At 42.5% G+C, this 9,013-nt stretch overlaps 1 long non-coding RNA gene across 1 annotated transcript; it reads right to left on the bottom strand.

Annotated features, from left to right (window-relative positions):
* Window positions 1-5,596: 5,596 nt before the first annotated feature.
* Window positions 5,597-6,671, bottom strand: LOC126990028 (uncharacterized). The gene is made up of 3 exons (XR_007743953.1): window positions 6,443-6,671; window positions 6,128-6,390; window positions 5,597-5,736 (listed from the first exon to the last, which is right to left on the bottom strand). It is a non-coding gene; the product is annotated as an uncharacterized LOC126990028 (long non-coding RNA).
* Between the last annotated feature and the right edge of the window lie 2,342 nt (window positions 6,672-9,013).

Below are 9,013 nucleotides of genomic sequence, written 5' to 3'. Positions count from 1 at the left end.
CAGGAGGAAATACAGATGAAGTAAGAATTGTTGGGATTTTACCAGCGTGAGGGGGATGAAAAGAGTGAAGATGCTGGTTAACTCTTACATAAGGGGTTTGGACAGTATAGGGATGAGCATGGTGAGAAAGTTGTGGAGTATATGTTACACAGGCTACCAGTGAAGGGATATCCAGCACACCAATACCACATGGGAAACATACCCACTATCCACCACAGAGGCAGACAAAGACCTGGGAGTGTATGTTACCAGGCTACTTCAGTGAAGGGATATCCAGCACACCAATACCACATGGGAAACACTCCACTATCCACCACAGAGAAAGACCTGGGAGTGTATAAGTTACCAGGCTACCAGTGAGGAGGATATCCAGCACACCAATACCAGCATGGGAAACACTCCACTATCCATCACAGAGGCAGAGCCGCAGGAGTGTATGTTGCCAGGCTACCAGTGAGGGATATCCCCATGTGGTAGTGTGCAATACCTCTAAGACCTGGAGTATGTTACCAGGCTACCAGTGAAGGATATCCCCATGGTATTGGTGTGCACACCTCCAACACCATTTATAACTTCAGGAAACGCAAAACTATACAAAACATTATGAGTCAAAAAAGTGGTTGTCTGAAATCTACTTTCAATTTAACTGTTTTTCTAAGTAACTACAAGTGCTACTACAAACCCAAAGCCACCACAAAAAAACTACAACTCCTCCACTACAACTCCCACTAAAGACATTGCTCCTAAAACCAACTATAACTCCAGGAGAAGCAAAACTAACAAATCCTTATAGGCAAAAAGAGTGGTTTGTCAGAATTTTAATCCCTTTAACTGTGGCATTTTTTCTAAAAGTAACTACAACAAGCGACCAATAAAATACAAAACCACCACAAAAACTAACTCCTTCTGCTACAAGACCCATGAATACATTCTACCCTAACACAATCTACATCTTCACAATCACTGAAATGTCGTAAACACTATTGATGAAAAAAAGTAGTTCTGAGATACTTTCCCCAAATTCAACCGCATTTTTTTTCTAAGTAAGTACAAGAGCTACAACCAATCCAAAACCACCACAAAACACCATACAACTCCTCCACAATAACCCCTTACTAAAAACATTGCTCCTAACACCACCTAGAACACCAGGAGAAGCAAAACTATCACAAATATTATAGGTGAATGAAGTGGTTGTCATGTATCTTCCCCTTTACTTTAACTGCATTTTTCTAAGTAACTCACAACCACTACAATAGAATGTAAACAACCATCAAAAAACTACAACTCCACCACTCACAACTTCCATTTAAGAGATTGCACCAAACACCAATAATTAACTCCAGGAAGAGCAAAACTACTGAAACATTGTGAGAGATATCTTTCATTAACTTCAGCTGCATTTTTCTAAGTAACTACAAGTACTACTATAAATCTGAAGCCACCACAAGACACTACAAATCCTCCTACAATACAACACATAAACATTGCACCTCTAACCCCCAATTATAACTGAAAACACAAAACAAAAGCAAATCATTATAGGTGAAAAAAAGTAGTTGCCAGGTATCTTCCCATAAGTTCAACTGCATTTTTTCAAGTAACTTCTAACCACTACAATAGAATGCAAAGCACCACCAAAAGAACTTCTGCTCCTCCACTACATTATTTACTTAAAGACAGTACTTCTAACACCACTTATAACTTCACAATCACTGAAAATGTAAACACTAGTGATGACAAAATGCCAGTTCACCTCTTTTCCTTAACTTTAGTGGATTTTTTCTAAGTAACTACAACACTGACTATCAAACTGAAGCTACAGAAATTACAACTCCTCCACTACAACTTTCACTTGGAACATTGCATCTAACACCACTTATAACTTCACAATCACTGAAAACGTAAGCACTACTGATGAAAAAAAGTAGTTCTGACGCCTTTTCCTAAATCTAACAACTTTTCTACGTAGTACAACACTTACTATTAAACCGGAACTGCAAAACTGGCTTCTCCTACAACTTCCACTTGTGGCACATTCCTCCTACCACTTATAACTACAGGAAAAGTAAAACTAACAAAACATTATGATGAAAGAAAGTTGTGGCAAGATATCTTTCCATAACTTCAACTACATTTTTCTAAGAAGTACAACAGCTACTACAAAGACCAAAGCCACTAGACTGCCGCTCCTCCTGCAATTCCATAAAACATTACACTAACCCCACTTATGACTCCAGGAAAACAAAATAACAAAACGTAGGGTGAAAACAGTGGATTTGAATATCTTCTAGATCTACACTGCATTTTTCTAAGTTAAACAGCCACTACCAATCCAGAAGCCACCAGAAAGCTACAATTCCCTCCGCTACAATTTCCATTTCATGAACAATGGCAGACCACAGAGAAGATTGACCAGGTGTTCACGGGAGTGATTTTCCTGTGATCCATAACCAGAAGTTGTGTCATTTGTCACCAACGATACGAAGATGGTCATTGGGCTCCCTTTACGACATTTCCCAAGGCACAAGGCCTGGGTGCTTTCCCTGTTCCTGGCAGTCACGTAAAACCTCCCCGCAGGGTCTAAAATACTCCGCCCGTCAGCAACCTCTACGAGAGCCTCTTACGTCTCCTGCTCCACTGGCTGTTTCCCACAGCCAGGGAAGGTTTTCATGTAGGGTGTTTTCCTGTTAACCAGGAACTATCATTGCCTTGGGTGAAGCGATCACCTTTCATAACTTCAACTGCATTTTCTAAGTAACTACAAGTACTACTATAAATCTGAAGCCACCACAAGACACTACAACTCCTCCACTACAAGTAACACATAAAACATTGCATCTAACACCAATTATAACTTCACAGAAAACAAAACAAACAACATTATAGGTGAAAAAAAGTAGTTGCCAGGTATCTTCCCTTAAGTTCAACTACATTTTTCTAAGTAACTACAACCATTACAATAAAATGCAAACCACCACAAGAAACTACAACTTCTCCACTACAGCTTCCACTTAAGACATTGCTTCTAACACCACTTATAACTTCACAAAACTGACATGTAAACATTATGATGAAAAAATTGTGGATATCTTTCATTAACTTCAACTGCATTTTCTAAGTAACTACAACACTGACTATCAAACTGAAGCCACCACAAGAAATTACAACTCCTCCACTACAATTTCACTTAAGGCATTGCATCTAACACCACTTATAACTTCAAAAATCAAAAAAACAAAGACATTACTGATGAAAAAGTGGTTACATATCTTCTAAATCTACTGCATTTTTCTAAGTACACACTTTCTAGACAGAAACTACAACTTCTCCACTACATTACCATTCACTACCACACACACACAAAAAAAAAATATATATATATATATATATAAAGGGCCAATCTTAATATTTCGTGAGTATTGTGTGTGTGTGTGTGTGTGTGTGTGTGTGTGTGTGTGTGTGTGTGTGTGTCATAAAGTTAACAAGAGAATGAAATACGTGAACAACACAATCAAAGTGGCTGGCTTACTCACCAGCCTCCAAACTGCGTCCCTGTCTGTCCCTGTCTGTCCCTGTCTGCCTCCTGGACAGTCACCAGGCTCACCGTCTCGGCCTGGACGCAGAACTCTTCAAGCTGGCCAAGGATCGAGGCACTTGTGGAAGCCAATTGGGTTATTTACATAGGAATACATAGGAAGAACAGACACCAGAAGACCTATCAGTCTATGGCGAGGGTGTCTGTTTACTACCCCTACTACTAGTAACCTACGTGTGGCAGGGCAGGACAGAAAAGATGAAGTTATTTTGCATCAGCTGGTTTGTACCGGCAGGCATCTGGTCATGAATTTTGCTTTTCATATTTTTAACTTCGTATATTTAAAAAATCACTTTCCATACATTTTTGCACATTTTTTTAACTTTTCCTCCATCTCTTTTTTAATATATTTTATACTTTTGACAATTCTTCACACTTTGCTTGATTGCAGGCATTTTGTGGCACATTTTTTCACCTTTTCGGACATTTTTCAACATTTTCTTTCCCACTTTTCGTCTCCCTAAAACAAGTGAGCCTTTGTGAGCCCCTCCTTCCCTGTTAGCATGCAGCAGTGTCAAGGTCCCTCCCTCCTTGCCAACAGGGTTCTTGCCCTTAACCAACTTTTGAAGGCCATATAAAAGATCTATCGGGTTCGCAAGAGAGTTTTGCCTGTTCGTGGCGTAGAAATCTTGCAAAACTACCACTGGAGATACGGCGCCCCCCTTGGCAATCCCTAAAACTTCTACGAGAGCCTCTTTAAATGGATATACTAAGGCGCTGAAAGGTCTGAGAATATGGGTCTGCCGGGTTGTCTGGGCGCCCTCACCAACGCCCCTCCTTCCTCCCGGGTACATCACTACCAACCCCTTCCTCCTCCTCCTCTCATCGCCAACTGCCCAAAGAGCTCTCTGCCACGTGGCTATCTCCGCCCCGCCGAAGCATCTAGAATCTGCGCTATGGTTCCGCCTCTCACACGAAATATTTCCAAATGCCAAAAAGGAGATCGGTCGGGTTGTAATGAGTGTTTTCTTAGGTTCAGGTACAGGTTCACAGTACAGGAAGGGTCAAACAACCACCAGGCTCAGATAACTACCCCTGGAAATGCCTCACACTCCTAGGAAGCCTTACGCAAGAGTTAACCAGCATCTTCACTCTTTCATCCCTATACTGTCCAAACCCCTTATGCAAGAGTTAACCAGCATCTTCACTCTTTCATCCCTATACTGTCCAAACCCCTTATGCAAGAGTTAACCAGCATCTTCACTCTTTCATCCCTATATGTCCAAACCCCTTATGCAAGAGTTAACCAGCATCTTCACTCTTTCATCCCTATACTGTCCAAACCCCTTATGCAAGAGTTAACCAGCATCTTCACTCTTTCATCCCTATACTGTCCAAACCCCTTATGCAAGAGTTAACCAGCATCTTCACTCTTTCATCCCTATACTGTCCAAACCCTTATGCAAGAGTTAACCAGCATCTTCACTCTTTCATCCCTATACTGTCCAAACCCCATATGCAAGAGTAAACAAGCATCTTCACTCTTTCATCACTATACAGTCCATACCTTATGCAAGAGTTAACCAGCATCTTCACTCTTTCATCCCGATACTGTCCAAACCCCTTATGCAAGAGTTAACCAGCATCTTCACTCTTTCATCCCTATACTGTCAAACCCCCTTATGCAAGAGTTAACCAGCATCTTCACTCTTTCATCCCTATACTGTCCAAACCCCTTATGCAAGAGTTAACCAGCATCTTCACTCTTTCATCCCTATACTGTCCAAACCCCTTATGCAAGAGTTAACCAGCATCTTCACTATTTCATCCCTATACTGTCCAAATCCCTTATGCAAGAGTTAACCTGCATCTTCACTCTTTCATCCCTATACTGTCCAAATCCCTTCTGCAAGAGTTAACCAGCATCTTCACTCTTTCATCCCTATACTGTCCAAAGCCCGTATGCAAGAGTTAACCTGCATCTTCACTCTTTCATCCCTATACTGTCCAATCCCCTTATGCAAGATTAACCAGCATCTTCACTCTTTCATCCTATACTGTCCAAACCCCTTATGCAAGAGTTAACCTGCATCTTCACTCTTTCATCCCTATACTGTCCAAACCCCTTATGCAAGAGTTAACCAGCATCTTCACTCTTTCATCCCTATACTGTCCAAATCCCTTATGCAAGAGTTAACCTGCATCTTCACTCTTTCATCCCTATACTGTCCAAACCCCTTATGCAAGAGTTAACCAGCATCTTCACTCTTTCATCCTTATACTGTCCAAACCCCTTATACAAGAGTTAACATGCATCTTCACTCTTTCATCCCTATACTGTCCAAATCCCGTATGCAAGAGTTAACCAGCATCTTCACTCTTTCATCCCTATACTGTCCAAACCCCTTATGCAAGAGTTAACCAGCATCTTCACTCTTTCATCCCTATACTGTCCAAACCCCTTATGCAAGAGTTAACCAGCATCTTCACTCTTTCATCCCTATACTGACCAACCCCTTATGCAAGAGTTAACCAGCAGCTTCACTCTTTCATCCCTATACTGTCCAAACCCCTTATGCAAGAGTTAACCAGCATCTTCACTCTTTCATCCCTATACTGTCCAAACCCCTTATGCAAGAGTTAACCAGCATCTTCACTCTTTCATCCCTATACTGTCCAAAACCCTTATGCAAGAGTTAACCAGCATCTTCACTCTTTCATCCCTATACTGTCCAAATCCCTTATGCAAGAGTTAACCAGCATCTTCACTCTTTCATCCCTATACTGTCCAAACCCCTTATGCAAGAGTTAACCAGCATCTTCACTCTTTCATCCCTATACTGTCCAAACCCCTTATGCAAGAGTTAACCAGCATCTTCTCTTTCATCCCTATACTGTCCAAACCTTATGCAAGAGTTAACCAGCATCTTCACTCTTTCATCCCTATACTGTCCAAACCCCTTATGCAAGAGTTAACCAGCATCTTCACTCTTTCATCCCTATACTGTCCAAACCCCTTATGCAAGAGTTAACCAGCATCTTCACTCTTTCATCCCTATACTGTCCCAATCCCTTATGCAAGAGTTAACCAGCATCTTCACTCTTTCATCCCTATACTGTCCAAATCCCTTATGCAAGATTAACCAGCATCTTCACTCTTTCATCCCTATACTGTCCAAACCCCTTATGCAAGAGTTAACCAGCATCTTCACTCTTTCATCCCTATACTGTCCAAATCCCTTATGCAAGAGTTAACAGCATCTTCACTCTTTCATCCCTATACTGTCCAAACCCCTTATGCAAGAGTTAACCAGCATCTTCACTCTTTCATCCCTCACGCTGGTAAACTCTGGAACAATCTTCCTTCATCTGTATTTCCTCCTGCCTACGACTTGAACTCTTTCAAGAGGAGGGTATCAGGACACCTCTCCTCCTGAAATTGACCTCTCTTTCAGCCACTCCTCTAACTCTTTTTAGGAGCAGTGAGTAGCGGGCTTTTTGTCACATTAGTTACCTTTTTTTATGCCCTTGAACTGACTTCTGCTGTAAAAAAAAAAAAAAAAAAAAAAATTGTAACTCATCTTAACCATCTACCTCCGTTTTGGGCCGTGGAAAAAAAAAAATTAAATTAAATAAAATCAAATGCACGACTCCGAGTTAGTTGAAGGACTTAACTGAACCACAGCTGTTTGTCCTCGCCTCCTGTAAGTCTCCTGTACCGCTGTTTGCCCCTACTAACACACCCTCGTCAAGTCATCTCACACTCACACACACACACACACACACACACACACACACTCAAGAGACATTATCAGAATTATCAACAGCTACAGCCTGAAGACTCTGAGGCTGGCCAAGACCTTCACACCCAAGAGGCTGTAGACCCCTTCTCCCATATTCCAGCCATGACCCTGTGAAGACTCTGAGGCTGGCCAAGACCTTCACACCCAAGAGGCTGTAGACCCCTTCTTCCATGTTCCAGCCATGACGCTGTGAAGACTCTGAGGCTGGCCAAGACCTTCACACCCAAGAGGCTGTAGACCCCTTCTCCCATGTTCCAGCCATGACCCTGTGAACCGCGGGTATATCAGGTGTAGGAGAGTTAGCTCGCTTCCAAATGGCTGTGTGCTCCCTTCCCTTCCTTTTATATGCGAATCGAATCAATTCCATTCGTGAAAAATCAACACGATTCATGATTCTTCTTGATTCGCCACACTAATTTCAATGTAGCCGTTTACACCAAGCAAATCCAGTCAATTCAAGTCATGATGATTCAGAGTCACTGGTTGGTTTGGACCCATTTTTTCATTAGTCAAGGCGAGTCATCCGAGGAGCAAGCACCATGCCAGCAGACGTCCTTGTCAATTTAGCAGGAGAACGACGTGTGATATATGATCCCAGTGATCCCATGCACCGACAGGAGATGCCACGGCTGCTTTGTGGAAGGATACTGCTGCTGAAAAGAGTCAACAGTTTGTATTCATTTACCACAGGGGAACTATTGCAGGCTGCTGAACCACAGAAGGACGTGCCGCGCCATACATAGGATTTACTAGACAACATTCCGCAGCATATTTTTTAAACAAATGGCAACACAAAACGTTATGGACGTGGCTGATATTCTCATCTGGCAACTGTGCGCTGTGTGGTCCACGTCTGAAATGCGTGACACAGCTGCACGTCGGTAACTAGTGTTCTGCTTTCTTGCGGAGGATCCAGTCAGTCAACTCCACCAACATTTTAAATTGCTCTTTAGTTATCCAAAAGAAGTCATAACATTTATCTGGATTATTCAACAAATCTGGGAACAATGTCCAAAGTTCCCAAATTCAGGTCTTTTAACAATAATTTCCTGCTGTCCGTTGGTGACGCCCACGCCGCCTCGGCCACAGCAGCGCTGCTATTTCAGCGACACGTGAAGGTCCACACACGTGAAAGCCTGCCTTGGAGCTGCCTTCTGAATGTGCTGATTCAAAATGACTTGAGTCAAATGATTCTTCATGAATGGAATCAATTAGATTTGCTTGGTGTAAACGCAGCCTTAGTATAAGGGGACGCCTGACTGAAGGTGAAGTGTTGCATGGGAGGGCGAGGCTGTCAGGCTGAGAGGGACATGGATCCATATTTAAAGGAACGGCTGCCAACCCTAAAATTTCTGGAGCCTGCCATGAGTGACAGCCGCAGCACGCTGCTGGTGCAGGCAAGAGGGAGGGAAGTTACGTTTAAGATACTGAATTTTATCAGCTTGACCATTCAGATGATAAAATACTGTACGGAACAATTGCCGTTCCGTAGTGGTTCAAAACAGAACGCTACATTTCATTCTGGAACACAGAGCGATTCCCTATTTTAAGGAACGGCAAGGCTGCCGCCAAGACTGTCGTCAAGACCGTCAAGACTGTCGGCCAACTCCTTGGCAACTGTCGGCCAGTTATTAGGCCAACCAGTTGACAGACAATCTGGAAGACTGCCGTC

Source organism: Eriocheir sinensis, unplaced genomic scaffold (assembly GCF_024679095.1).
Source record: "Eriocheir sinensis breed Jianghai 21 unplaced genomic scaffold, ASM2467909v1 Scaffold1424, whole genome shotgun sequence".
Lineage (NCBI taxonomy): Eukaryota > Metazoa > Arthropoda > Malacostraca > Decapoda > Varunidae > Eriocheir > Eriocheir sinensis.
This window is presented reverse-complemented; position numbering and strand designations above follow the sequence as displayed.